General features: G+C 36.2%; 1 protein-coding gene across 21 annotated transcripts in view; it reads right to left on the bottom strand.

The window, feature by feature from the left end:
- Lingo2 (leucine rich repeat and Ig domain containing 2) overlaps positions 1 to 13323 on the bottom strand; it is a 1194974-nt gene that overhangs the window by 320070 nt on the left and 861581 nt on the right. For all 21 annotated transcript variants that reach the window (XR_008213749.1, XM_052716815.1, XM_052716814.1 and 18 more), the window contains one exon: positions 13132 to 13291. The gene's annotated coding sequence lies outside the window, so the exon portion shown is untranslated. The remainder of the gene's footprint in view (positions 1 to 13131; positions 13292 to 13323) is intronic.

Raw genomic sequence — 13323 nt, 5'->3', positions numbered from 1 at the left:
GGTCATCTTTGCGTGAATATTTTACATATGGCTACATTCAAATTCATTGCAGCTTTGACAACACCTTTATGCTCTTCTTTAGTGATGAGGGTTCTGAGTGGATGGAAAACATTTGAAAATATTACATCAAGGTGGCCTGGATACATGTAATGCCATTGAGTTGGGTACATCTTTAGTAGTAAATACATGTGGTGTATCACCCATTTCCTTGATGGTGCAGTAGATGTAATTCTGAAACAACTTAACTATTTTATTTTTCTGAGGCAACTGAGGAATTTCAATGTGTCATCCCAGAGCCCAGGTTTCTACAGTGACTTTTCTGTCTTATAACTGCAAAATATCTAAGTTCCTCTAGTAGTTTCTTAGCCACCACTAAATGATTCTTCTCCAATCTGTTTCAGGCTATAATATAAAAAAACTAGTATTTATTTCCTTATGTAACAACAACCATACCACTTATACACTTACTGAATTACCAGCACTAATGCAATCTTTAGTACAGCTATGCTCAAAAGTCCTTTTCAATGAATTCCATTCAAATGTACAAACTCCTGAACCAAACTGCAAACTCTGAAAATGAGCTGTTCTATTTAATTTTAATTTCTTCTGAGTACATGTAGTATAACCCAACAAGAGGGAAGGTAAAAACAGATATATGTACAACATAGGCTAATATTGCCACACACCAAATCACACTATAGAGGCCATCCTATGCCAACAGGAAGAGAACTTTATCTTTACAAATTAATAAAGCAGGCAGTTTCATAATCCTTGCAAGGAAGTTAGCACTTTCAATGTTTTAATATAGTGTTCAAATGTGAATATTCAGTTCTTAAAATATGAAGAAAACAAGTCCTTTAACCATCAATGGCCTATTGACAAAGCATTTCTACTGTGATAAATTCCATTTGCATATTCCTTATCTTATGAAGCCATTGATTGATTTATCAATATACAAACCAAAGGATTGCTAGATACTGTTAGGCATGTTTTCATTCAAACAATTAGTGATGTCACCACTTTCCAGGTACTTAATTAAGAGTGAGATAAAAATCAGTGTTTGACCTTAAGATGTGTAACTTCTAGTGAGTAAGGGAAAAACAACTTTGCATAGAGGCTAGTACAGAGAAGAGGAGGTCCAAATCGTTCAGCTTTCCAAGTGAATTATGGCATCCTAGGTGCACACAGCAAAAGTTGCATTCATTTGATATAATCTGGAATTAAGTAGCTCTGCTATGTGGCTAGCATTTCGAATTGAGATACTCACCCCCTGGTTTCTGGATTTCTCAATGCAAAATGCTTTCTTGAATCTGTAACTGTCTCCAAATAGGGAGCAACATGCGTGTAGTCAGGGGAAGCTGACTTTTCTATTGATCTTTATAACACAACCTCTGGGAAAACTTCATGTTTAGCCTGGAGTTCCATGCAAATCAGAGTTCTGATTAAATTTTACAAAGCAGGCCAGACACAGACTCACCAGGGTAGAATATGATTACACTTGACACCTAGAATGATATTCAATGCAATTACTTTCTGATTAATTAAAAGCCATGGTTTAAAACAGGTATTTCTAAGATACAAGTCATTCAGTATTAAATGAATCATATTGACAAGGGTGAGTTATAGGTCATATCTCACAGGAAAGAGACAACTATCACTCATGGGAGAGTGATGATCAGAATTCAGGACAAACAAAATCAGACTGTAATTTACTGCCTTTTTCTGGACAGTAATGGTGGAAGGTCTCAAAATTCTGATTAAGAATTCTGTTTGATGAAAGATGAGATGGAAAAAAACACTACCTTTTCTGATAGAGAGGCATGCTATTATTTTGCTACACTTTCACACTTGGAAATAAACATTATTTTTCAAATAAAAAGTAGTCACAGTTAGCTTGCACACTATCCTATTATAACTGTCCTCCCTTTACTTATGTAATATCATATTTTCACATCTACATTTCAATAACTATATCCTGGAGATATTCAGGATTATGATAGGAAACTATTAGGAAGCAGTGAGTCATTCAGTCCCAACTTCAGAGTTTAAATTTACAATTTTTCACTTTCTCAATGATGTGAAAAGCATATGAATTCAGTAAAATAGAAATGATGCTCAGAATTTTTTAGCATTTATTTATTTCATGTGCACATATTTGTTTGTATGTGCATGTGTGCATGCAGGCATGTGCATGTGTGTGTGCGTGTGCGTGTGCATGTGTGTATGTGTGTGTGTGTGTGTGTGTGTGTGTGTGTGTGTGTGTGTGTGTGTGCGCGTGAAACAGAACAAATTATGAGAGTTGGTTCTTTTCTTCTACCATGTATATCTTAGGTCACAATTTTTGGAAGAAAGCACCTTTATTCATTAAACTATTTAGCTGGCCCAAGAATTTTTGAGTTTGGATGCTTTCCCAGGCTATGGACACATAATACAGTATTTGCTGGAGATCCCTGGCAGCAGTAGATAGCTTCAGCTCCCAGTTAGCCAAGTGACCATAAGAGAAAACACCCAATACTCTACAGTGTACTGTTGCTAAGCTTTGATGTTCAAAAGGAGAGGTATATGAAATACCTTAATAACTTTCAACTTGCATTATAAGTGAAGGGACATCTGTATCAGTTATCAGAATTCTTGGTTAGGAAATTCTGCCTGCCTTTTCCCATGCTTACGTTTGCAATTGTTTAACAGTGAAACTTATTTTTGCTGTATATTGCTCTTATATATTCACATTGCACACTCATTACAGTGTGTGTGTGTATGTGTGTGTGTATGTCTGTGAATGCTGGGAGGGGGTTAACCTAGCTGCTTGCATGCCCATTTCACCACTGAGATATATACCTCAACCTGCACTATGTACCATTCTACTTATAACAAAACTTCCAGAAACTAATTGAATGTGTTCAATTATTAGGATAGATTGCTTTTGTGATACCTGTGAGCTATTCATTATACTTTCTTACTTTAGCTGCCAAGTTAGGACAACTGGCGTGAAAGAACAGTGAAATCTTAGGTATACTTTACTTGAGTCATGGAGTGATGATAGCAAACTTATTCACTGATAAAATTCACATTATGCGTTTTATTATTTAAGGTTTTCAACTAGCTGTCTAGAAAGGGGATACATATATGATATTGGTTATGTTAAATTCAAGCAGAATATATTAAAGAAAATTTACTGATCTTTAAAGTCTAGCTTAGTTTCAGTCACATGGAGTCAACAAAGGTAATTAAAGTGAAGACTTTTCTATCAGTCTTTTCAAACAAATTTAATTGCTCATGTAAATTCTGTCCGTTTTATAAAATCATGTTTTGAGTCTCATGGATACCTTCTGCAGTATTTTCAGTACAGAAGATGGATTTTGTTTTCAGTGCTAATCATTTACATCATATTCCAGCCTACAGTATTTTTTACTTGACTTTCTAGAACCTACTGTTCTTTTCTCACGTCCCATAATGGCATTTCAGTTAAGTAAAGACAACAAGGAGACTAGGATTTGATTTCTAGTCATCAAAATTGATGAAGAATTATATGAGTTAATCTTGGTATGACTGAGAAGAAAAGGCATATGTTCATTTATATGTGCCAGATCTGAGCTATAAATGTTCTGGGAGAGCAAAGACGAAGAGGAACTGCTCCTGCTTTAGAGGACTCACTTGCTAGTGAGAGAAAGGGATGTAGTGGACATTGTTCTAGTGGGCAATGAAGAGGAATTAAGACCTTCAATCACAGCAAGGGAGGACAAAGAGTGTGTAGGAACAGAGGCAACAATTAAGGAAGATGCAAAGAAACTATGAGCACCAGGAGATGAAATGTTTGATCACATAAACTTGTTGCACTGCATTCAGATTTGAACATTTTATCCTGCAGGGCATGATAATGATTTTAATGTGGGCTTTGAACAGAAACCTGAAGTCATGGAGAGGTATTAAAAGATAATTACTAGAAAGAAAGTTGTCTCTGTTTCTTTCTCTGTCTCTGTCTTTCTCTGTCTCTTTGACTGTCTGTCTCTCTCTCTCTCTCTCTCTCTCTCTCTCTCTCTCTCTCTCTCACACACACACACACACACACAGACACACACACACATACACACATACTTTATGAATCATCTTCTGTTGACTATAATTTTTGTTAAATCCTTCCATGTTAAGAGGCACATCTTGATATCTGCATGGTCTTCTAGATAGGAAAATTAATTTTAAAGGCAGAAACTGTCAAATGAATCTAGGTGATAAAATATGGGGTCCATATTATGGGTGTGACACTGAAGATTGAGAAGAACACACAGATTACAAAAGAAATGTGAAAAACAGACAGGCAGAGAGACAGCAAGGTTCTCAGATAGGTAAATTCTTAAAGAGAGGTGATATTTCACTTTTGTCCAAGTTAATTCTGAAGTATTCAAGAAATTCCATTATAATATCAACAATAAAATTTAGTTTATTTTAGACTTCCAGAACCTGATACAATATATGGTATTGATATACTGAATGACCCAGGCTCTCCTTGCCTACGTGAGTGACAGCATCTAAGCTGTAGCTGTAGCAACAGCAGCAGAGACTGAGTTATTGGTGGAAGGGGGTGTGTTTGAAGCCTATTATGAAGTCTTTCTGAAGGCATAATTTCCCATGGTAAGAACTGGCATATACTCACATCTCATGACTTAGTATAAAGTCTGAGTAAAAAGATGAGATGTCTAAATCCACAGCTTCTCACCCCAGCCTCGTGGTTGCACTCTCCAGGGTGCCCCTCGTAACTCAACTCAGATATTTCTTCTGACCAATTCCCAAACTTCATTTAGATTTTCTGCTCAAATATATCCTACCTTTCTCAATGACTGGGCCTTTTTTATCTATTTGTTGGGTAGATTACAACATAAATAATCTGCAAAAGCTAAGCTTAATTGATTTAAGTTTCCTGAAGTACATTGTTCTACATATTTCCTGGTAATCAAACATTTCAGTTAATCTCTAGCAAACAGATTCAGAATTCCCATCTAGAATCTTTACCCTGACATGTATTGACCTCCCAAATCTTGCTCACAAATATATTTTGTTCTATACCTGCCTTTGAAAATGCTCCCATACAATCAAAAATATATCCAGCTTTTCTCTCCTAAACCAGACACATTCTTTTCTGCCTCTGCTCTAACTATATTCTTGCCTAGACATCCGACAGTTTCTTTGCTATTCATATGATTTATTACACCTGCATTAAGGTCCAGCTGTGGACCCCCAAACTTCACAAAAATTTTATGCAAGCTCCAGCCCATCACCACACCTTTCTTGAATCTAATTAGCTGTTGCTTTCTACCCTGATTGGCAGAATTAGTAATGCCTTTTTATAATGTGACGTGTGTATTCAAATTGTTATTGGCATCATAAGTCCTTAAAAATAAAGTTAATATTTAAGATAAAACTTGTCTTGAGTCTATTTGTAAGAAAAATAGGCAGATTGAAGCTGTTACTCACGGCCTAGAGTCTATGTAACAATGCTCAGTAAAATGCCTTCATGGTGCTCATGATTCAGCTGACACAATTGGCTTTGGTTGGAGAACTAACCTGTACCTGGACACATAAAATGCAGCCTGAATATTGAATTCTATTGGTAAGATTGTGAAAGCCATGAAACTGAGGTAGAAGGATTGCTGTAAGTTCAATGTCAGCCTAGGTTTCATAGTAAATTTAAGGCTAGTTTGGACTATATCACCAGACCATGTCTCTAAAAACTAAGAAGCAAAAATTATGGAAGTAGAGCTTCCCTCTCAAGGGAATTTCTCCTGGAAAAGAACTCAATCTATACAGACTACTGAAAATGATTATCTCTCTGTGATCAAAAGTAGAGAGAGTAGAAAGCATTGGATTGGATTTTCTTTAATATAAAAGAAAATTTTAAGTTCATTGACACCTTTCATATCTCAAAGAAGGCTATGCTACTTGGGTGATAGTTGGCTTAGATTTAAACATAGAAAGCCCAAAGCAAAACATGTCAGTATGTTTACAGGTGGGGATGTTAGAGGAAAGATGAGAGGCTCTAGAAGTGGAGGGGAGGAAAGGAGAGAAGAAAAGTGAGAAGGAAAGAGGAAAGGTGAGTTAATGGCAGCACCAGAAGAGAAAGTATATCTGGCCAGTTCACAACATGAACACGGGTGATTGTTGAAAGTACCATCAGCAAACATGTTGAGAATCACTGTGCATTAGTTTCCAAGTAATAATGCGCCTTCACACATAAGAAGCCTATCCCCCCAACACTTCAAAGCAAAGCACTGCATACATAGACACATACACATACACACACACACACACACACACACACACACACACACACACACACACACTTGCATAAGCAGACATGCAAATATATACATAAACAGAAGCAACAAGTTAGACAGCATTTTTATCAATTTATCATGCAAAAAAGAAAACTGTAAGCATATGTATTGGAAAAGGGATTGGATTGTAAGTTTAAAACCTGAAAACCAAAATTATATGAAACCTCATATGTTTCTATAAAGACCAGATCTTTGGAGTCAAATCCTAATATGAACTGTGTGCCTTGGTAATGTATTATTCTATTATGCAGCTTCTTCATCATGAAAAGGGCTATAGCTATGCCTACATTGCAAGGCAAATATAGATTTACACAGAACTAATATTTAATTTTTGGTGTTTATCATTATTGTTTCATTACCATGTTAGATTCAATGGAAAAAGACATGATTTATTCAGTCTGGTTATTGTCCCTTCCGTATTTCTGCAGAAGAGACTCTAAAGATTTTCAGCTGCCATATGACAATTTCTTGTTAAACCTCAATGAATAAATCCTTTCTAATGAAATGTTCAATTTTCTCACTCAGTGATTTCCTAGCCCTCAGTCCAAAACCTCTTGCACATATTTTATCAGACCGTTAGCCCCTGGCGTGGCTACTTGGTTTTTAATCCATTCAACACCAACCATTTTTCACAAGCATGACCAATTCCTCACCAATATCAGCTCCTTCTGCCCTCATGAGGGGAATAGTAAGCTTCTAAGAGAAGATGAGTGACTGTCCAGTCTTGGTTTGTCATGGACAGACATTTTCCAACCCTAGAAGGTCTACTGATTCAGTTCTGGTTAATTCACTCTTCACCTCTCAATACCATTGTCTGATCTACAGTTTCCTGCATCATATCCTTGGTAGTGTAGATATGTCCATTAAGAAGAGTGGAGCTGCATAATGAGTCCACAATGCTCTGGCCAGCTACTTGGGCAATTATCTTCCATATATTTTCATTGTTCTCTTAGTACTGTCTTAGCTGACACATGAAATTAATCGCGAAAGCTACTTTTAACGTATTATTTGACCATGATGAATGCAGTTTTAATTCTATCTTTTTATTTCAAATTTTATAACAGTTTTCTTCTATATTTAGAAAAAAACAGTTAGAGGCATATTTATAGATCTGGTTTGACAGAGATCAGAGACTCCAAATGCTGTCTCTATGTACATACGTTAGACTTGTATTTCTGGATCAGAGAATTATGGAACAGGCCCATAAGCTGTGTTGTTACTGTATGGTTGTGTTAATATTTCATTTCAACAGTTTCAATGTGTCTTATTGACTGTAAACACTAATTTGGTAAGAAAAAGCATTCTTGTAATCTTTAATTGTAAACAAAATGATATTATAATCCCCCAGAAATATGATTGTAATATGAATAAAATAATATGTTATTAAGCAGAATACTGCCTCAAAGCTATAACCATAACCAAGACTTACAAAACTACTACCTTTTCAGTAGGAAGCTTATAGAACTCGACAAAGATTTCTTCAAAGAGCCCAGAACTTAAAAGTGAATGATAACAATAATGACTACAAAACATTAACAACAACAAACACTAACTAAACATTTACAACAAAAAGCTCACCCCTTGACCATTTCATTTACTTCCAGATACAAGTGGTAAAATAGCCTGCCAACCAACAAGGAAGAGGTATGCTGTCTACTGCTTAAAAAAAAAAAATCCAAAACCCAAAACAGAACAACAACAATACAAAGATGACTTTGAACATTCAGTCAGTCATGGTCACATCTGGTGAATATATATGTGGCTCTGGAACTAGGTATTAAGGAAGAGTGTGGCAGGTTTCCATCCTTGAGAATCTGCATTTCAAGGAATAATATCAGTATTTCCCTAACTGTATATTTAGAGTAAAGCTACTAGAGTTTACTGGGACTGTCAGAGAATGCGCCTAAAAATAGACACACAAATACCCTGACTCTGGTATACTTGAGAGGAGCTTTGCAGCTGTGGTAATTTCCAATTAAATGGCTGGAGTGAATGTGATGTTGCAAGGTGTGAAGTTCCTCTGCTCGAGGTGTTAATGTGTCCTGGCTCATTGAGGATTATATGAAGACAGTATAGACTGATAGTGACCTTTCTGTGCTGTGCATTTTCATTCTTTTTTCCCCATGACTTCCACAGCCTTCCTGTGTTCCTTATTATTTTCTCCAAACGCTCATTGTGGTAGGAAGGATGTGATGGTTTCAGCAGAATTACTTAATTAGGTTTAAGTAAGCAGTACATGCTAAGTAGGGTAGGTTTGCTTTCTGGCCATAAAAATGTGCCTGCCATGCATGCTGGACTCCTGAGAAATGAAACACAGTGATTGATGTGATGATAAAGCGATGAAGGGAAGGATAAAGCTGGAGAGATAAAAGTCTCAAAGGGAAAATAAAGTAGGTAGCAGCTGCCCCCATCTTAATTGAAGCATAAATTTCAAACAGAGGATCTGAGGTTAAATTTCAAGCACATACTCAGAGTTCGTGTGCCTCTGTGCATCCATGCCCATGAGTGTGCTGCAAACAAGATAGTCAAAATCTCACCTTTTGTGTAAAGAATTTTAAAACTATTCCTAAACATGTTAAAAGTTGGAGATGTAGGAGTATATCGACTGTCAGGGAAAGACATTCATTTAGTTAGCATTTGACAGGACAGGAGAGCCATTGGTAGACAAGAGACGTTTTTGACTGTGGTGATGCAGTTGGCTATTACATACACAGTTTCTGTAGCAAAGTATTTGAACATCTTTTGTTTATTTTTTCCTTTCTACACACACCTTTCATGCTTCCACTATATCCTCTGCCAGGATATATTTGAAAGAGTAAGTTGGGTTGTACTAACGGCATTAATTTTTATTTTTATTTTACTATATATACAAAGGCCTTAAGCCCAGCCACTACCTATGTGCCAAGTCTTCCATCTCATCCTGTGCCCCAGGGTCAAGTGTCCATTCTTCAGACATGATGCTCCATTTTAACACTATGTTGGGATAGTCAGACAACGTAATGAGACTATTGTGCTTTCACATCTATTTGTCATCCATTAAAATTCTTCCCACTCTAGTTAGATGGCTAACATATGTCTTTCATTTTAAAATCTTTTTAGCAACCTGTATGTTTAACAGTCCTGCTGTGGGATAATCTTTTGTACACTGTGAAGATGTATCTTTGCCATGGTGCCTTCTGATTGGTTTAATAAAGAGCTGAAAGGGCAAGAACTAGACAGGAGAGAATAGGCAGGACTCCTGGGGAGAGAGAGGAACTCGGGATGAATATAGGCTTGTGAGAGATGCCAGGGAGACTCAGAGCAAGTCAGACATACTGAATGGGAGAGAGGTAAAAGCCACATGGTAAAATGTAGATTAATAGAAACAGGTTAATTTAAATTATAAGAGCTAGTTGGGAATAAGCCTAAGCTAAAGGCCAAACTTTCATAATTAATAATAAGTTTCCATGTCATTACTTGGGTGCTGGTGGCTAACAAGAAAGTCCATCCAACCACACAATCTATCTCAATGTATGGACAAACTTTTCACTAATGGTTTTAACATAGTTTTTCAAAATGAGCTTTCATGCGTTTTAATGTATTTTGGTCTGTCTGTCTATTTTTTTTTTGAGAAAGAAATTGCTTAATGAAAAAGGAAGAGAGGGTTATTAATTTATTCTGTCTATATATTATTGCAAATAGGTTAGGAATTCCAGGAATGTTTGGAAGCCATTGAATGTCATCAGAAAGCATTTAAGTTCATGCAATATTTTTCATGCTAGACCAACTGCTCCACTAAACTTTTCAAGATTGTAGTTTGGAAGGCCTCAGAATGTGAAGCAATGGACTGGGTGTGAGGACAGATGCACTGCATACACAAGGAACCCAGATGTTTTTCACGAGCTGCCTTGGGGACTCCATATCCCACTACATGGGGTAAACTATTATTAGAAGTATTTTGGAAAACAGTCTCACCTTTCATACCCCGTCTTTATAGTTTAATATTGCTTCTATGTTCAAACATATAGTAATATAATCCTAAGCTAGGCAAACCTTTCCTTCAAGAGTGCTTCCAGAAAGAAAAAAATGTTTCTAAGCTTACAAATCATGCAAAATCTCATGGCTTTGTTATAAACTTTTTAGAAATAGAACTTGGAAGACTTGACACTTTTTTGTTTTCATCCCTACCACATTTCCCTCCCCCCTTTCGTCTCTGCCCAGTCCCTCCTCCTCAACTCCCTCTTGACCCCCCAATCCACTCTCCTCTTTTTCTATTCAGAAAATGGCAGGCCTTCCATAGATATCAACAAAAGCAGGGCATATCAATTTGTGGTGAGACAAGGCACCTCCCCTCATAATAAGACTAGATAAGGCAAGCCAGTGTGAGGAATAGGGCCCCAAATGCTGGCAAAAGCGTCAAAGACAGCCTCTGCTTCCACTGTTAGAAGTCCCACAAGAAGACCAAGCTACCCAACTGTAACATATATGCAGAGGGCCTAGGTCAGTCCCATGAGGGTTCCCTGGTTGTCTGTACAGTCTCTAGAAGTCCCTGTGAGCCCAGGTTAGTTGATTATGTAAGTTTTTTTAGGGTGTCCTTGACCCCTCTGGCTCCTAGAAAAAAAATCATTCTGAGTGAGGTAACCCAGACCCAGAAAGACAAAGATGATTGATGTCTCGCCCAATTGTCACCAGAGAGGCTTCATCCAGTAACTGATAGAAACAGATGCAGAAACCCATTAGGTCAAGCTCAGACCGCCTTTTTTAAAATAGTAAGCTATGTCACAATAAAAATCTGTTAACTGCCATTCAGATAACAGATAACAAAAGGAATATAATACTAATGTAAACGAAAAAATGGAAATGTATGTATTTTCTTTTCATTGTAAACATAGTTCATTTTAGCTGAAAATGTGTTCTAGAGGATACCTATCAACTCTGTTTTCATCCACTGCTGAGAAAGTGTTATGTCTGTGTGCTGGAACTAACAAAATTTACTTCAAAGGACTGTGGCAAGGGAAGCTGCTTCCTTATACTACTTGGATCAAATTGCTTCCTGCACCTTTTCCCCAAACTAATGACCTTCACAATTCAGAAACAAAATGTCCTACAGAATGAAAGTAAACTTTACAAACAAACAGTGGTCTCTACCTTTGTGGAAAGCTAATGACTAATTGTGCTGTCACATGAGCATTTTTCTTGGAAACAATCTTATTCCCCTTTCAATACTCTCCTTTACAACTTTGAAACTTTGATACGATTCTGTTTGTTGCAAATACTAAAATAAACACAATTAGGATAAATATTACTCCATATTCATCAAAAGCAAGCTTAAAAACCAGGGTCTAACATGTAAGGATTACAAAAAGTTCTAACCCAATCATGGGTAATAATTAGCAGTTTCCAGAGTGAAATAGAAAATTTTGATAAGGATTGAATGAAAGAGTGTTATAAGGCTAGATTGATCTTTATCCCAGTAATGAATCTGGCATTTTGATCTATTATAGACCCATAAAACTTCAAAATATGGATGACACACTGTAGCATTGAAAAGAAACAAGGTGTCCATTAGCTCAGGCTGTCAGATGAAAGTTTCTGCCATGTTTTTTGGCAATCCACAGAATTTCCACAAAGTTTGGAATCAATGAGATTGTAATTTTTTTGCATGCATAGTTGGTATCATGTTGATAAATGGTTAGGAAGGTATTCTTGTTATATTTTTTATAATTAATTTATTGTTGACACTTTGGGAGTCCTACTTAACAACCAAAAGATTGTTAGACTATAATGTGTCATTCTCTAATATATAATATGCAAGATATCATGAAGGCCTAATTTCCATACAAATATGTTAGATTCTAATGTACTTTATATACATACAGTATATTGACAAAATGGCATCATTCTTTTTCAGAAAATAAAAAGGCCTTTTCTGCAAAAAGCTTAAAGAACTCGAATATTCATATGATACAATTAACCCATCCCATTGTTTTCTACATTAAAAAAAATTGTCCCTATGCTGTCTGTGTCCATACATGAATTTACAGAAAACTTCATTTTCCAACATATTAAATAAAAGGAAGCATTAAATACAAGTCAAAGATAATGTAGCTCACACATTTAAATCATTTAAAATGTATTTTAGAGTGAAAAAGAGTCAATGGGAAAAATAATGTCTGCTCATGAGTAATAATTAAAAATTTCCAGAGTGAAACCCAAAAATTAAGTAAGATTTGAATGAATTTCTTCTTATATATTCTTTGATCCAAACCAATCTGAGTATGCATTATTATTTTAGGTACTACATGAATAAAATTTAGAACAATAAATATTTTCAAAGAAATAAATGCAAGAAGGATGGTATAATTTTCTGAATTGAAGCAAGCATGAAGAATATTTATAGGATCACATACAATGAAATCATATTCATGTTTTTATGCTGTATATAGTATAAATATGTCAAGTCAACACTTCCCCCACTGCACCCTCAAAAGTATGATTGCGGATGTCATTAGAGTTCAGAATAACTGCTTACAGAGGAAATCTCTATCACCTGCAAGTTTTGACTATTACATTAAATTAAAATCTAGAGTATATTCACACATGCTTAATGTACACCTTAAAATAGATCCATGCTTCCCTTGAGAGAAAAAGTCTCAATTCTTACTGTATACATTGTGAAGCAAAGAAATCTCATTCTTCAACAACCTCTTCAGTGGACTTAGAAAACAAATAGCAAAGCTATATATTATTCAGTACCTCCTGGAAGCATACCGAAGCCCTTGGAGCAAGTGATGAATGAGCAGATGTCTCCCTCATGCCTTACCTGGTTTGCTCTTTTTTAAAAATCCAACCCCTGCTGTCTACCACACAAAACTCATGGCCACTGGGTGAAATCCAAACTGAGTAGTTGATCATGATACTTCCAGCATGTCACAGATAGCAGCATCTCTCAAAGTCCCACAAGCCAACTTCTTGAAACATGCCTGCAACAAACAAGACATTTCTTCATTATAAT

This window comes from Peromyscus californicus, unplaced genomic scaffold (genome assembly GCF_007827085.1).
Source record: "Peromyscus californicus insignis strain IS unplaced genomic scaffold, ASM782708v3 Scaffold_5__1_contigs__length_169319896, whole genome shotgun sequence".
Taxonomy (NCBI): Eukaryota; Metazoa; Chordata; class Mammalia; order Rodentia; family Cricetidae; genus Peromyscus; species Peromyscus californicus.
Note: the sequence above shows the minus strand (reverse complement) of the source record. Positions and strands in the feature narration are given on the sequence as shown.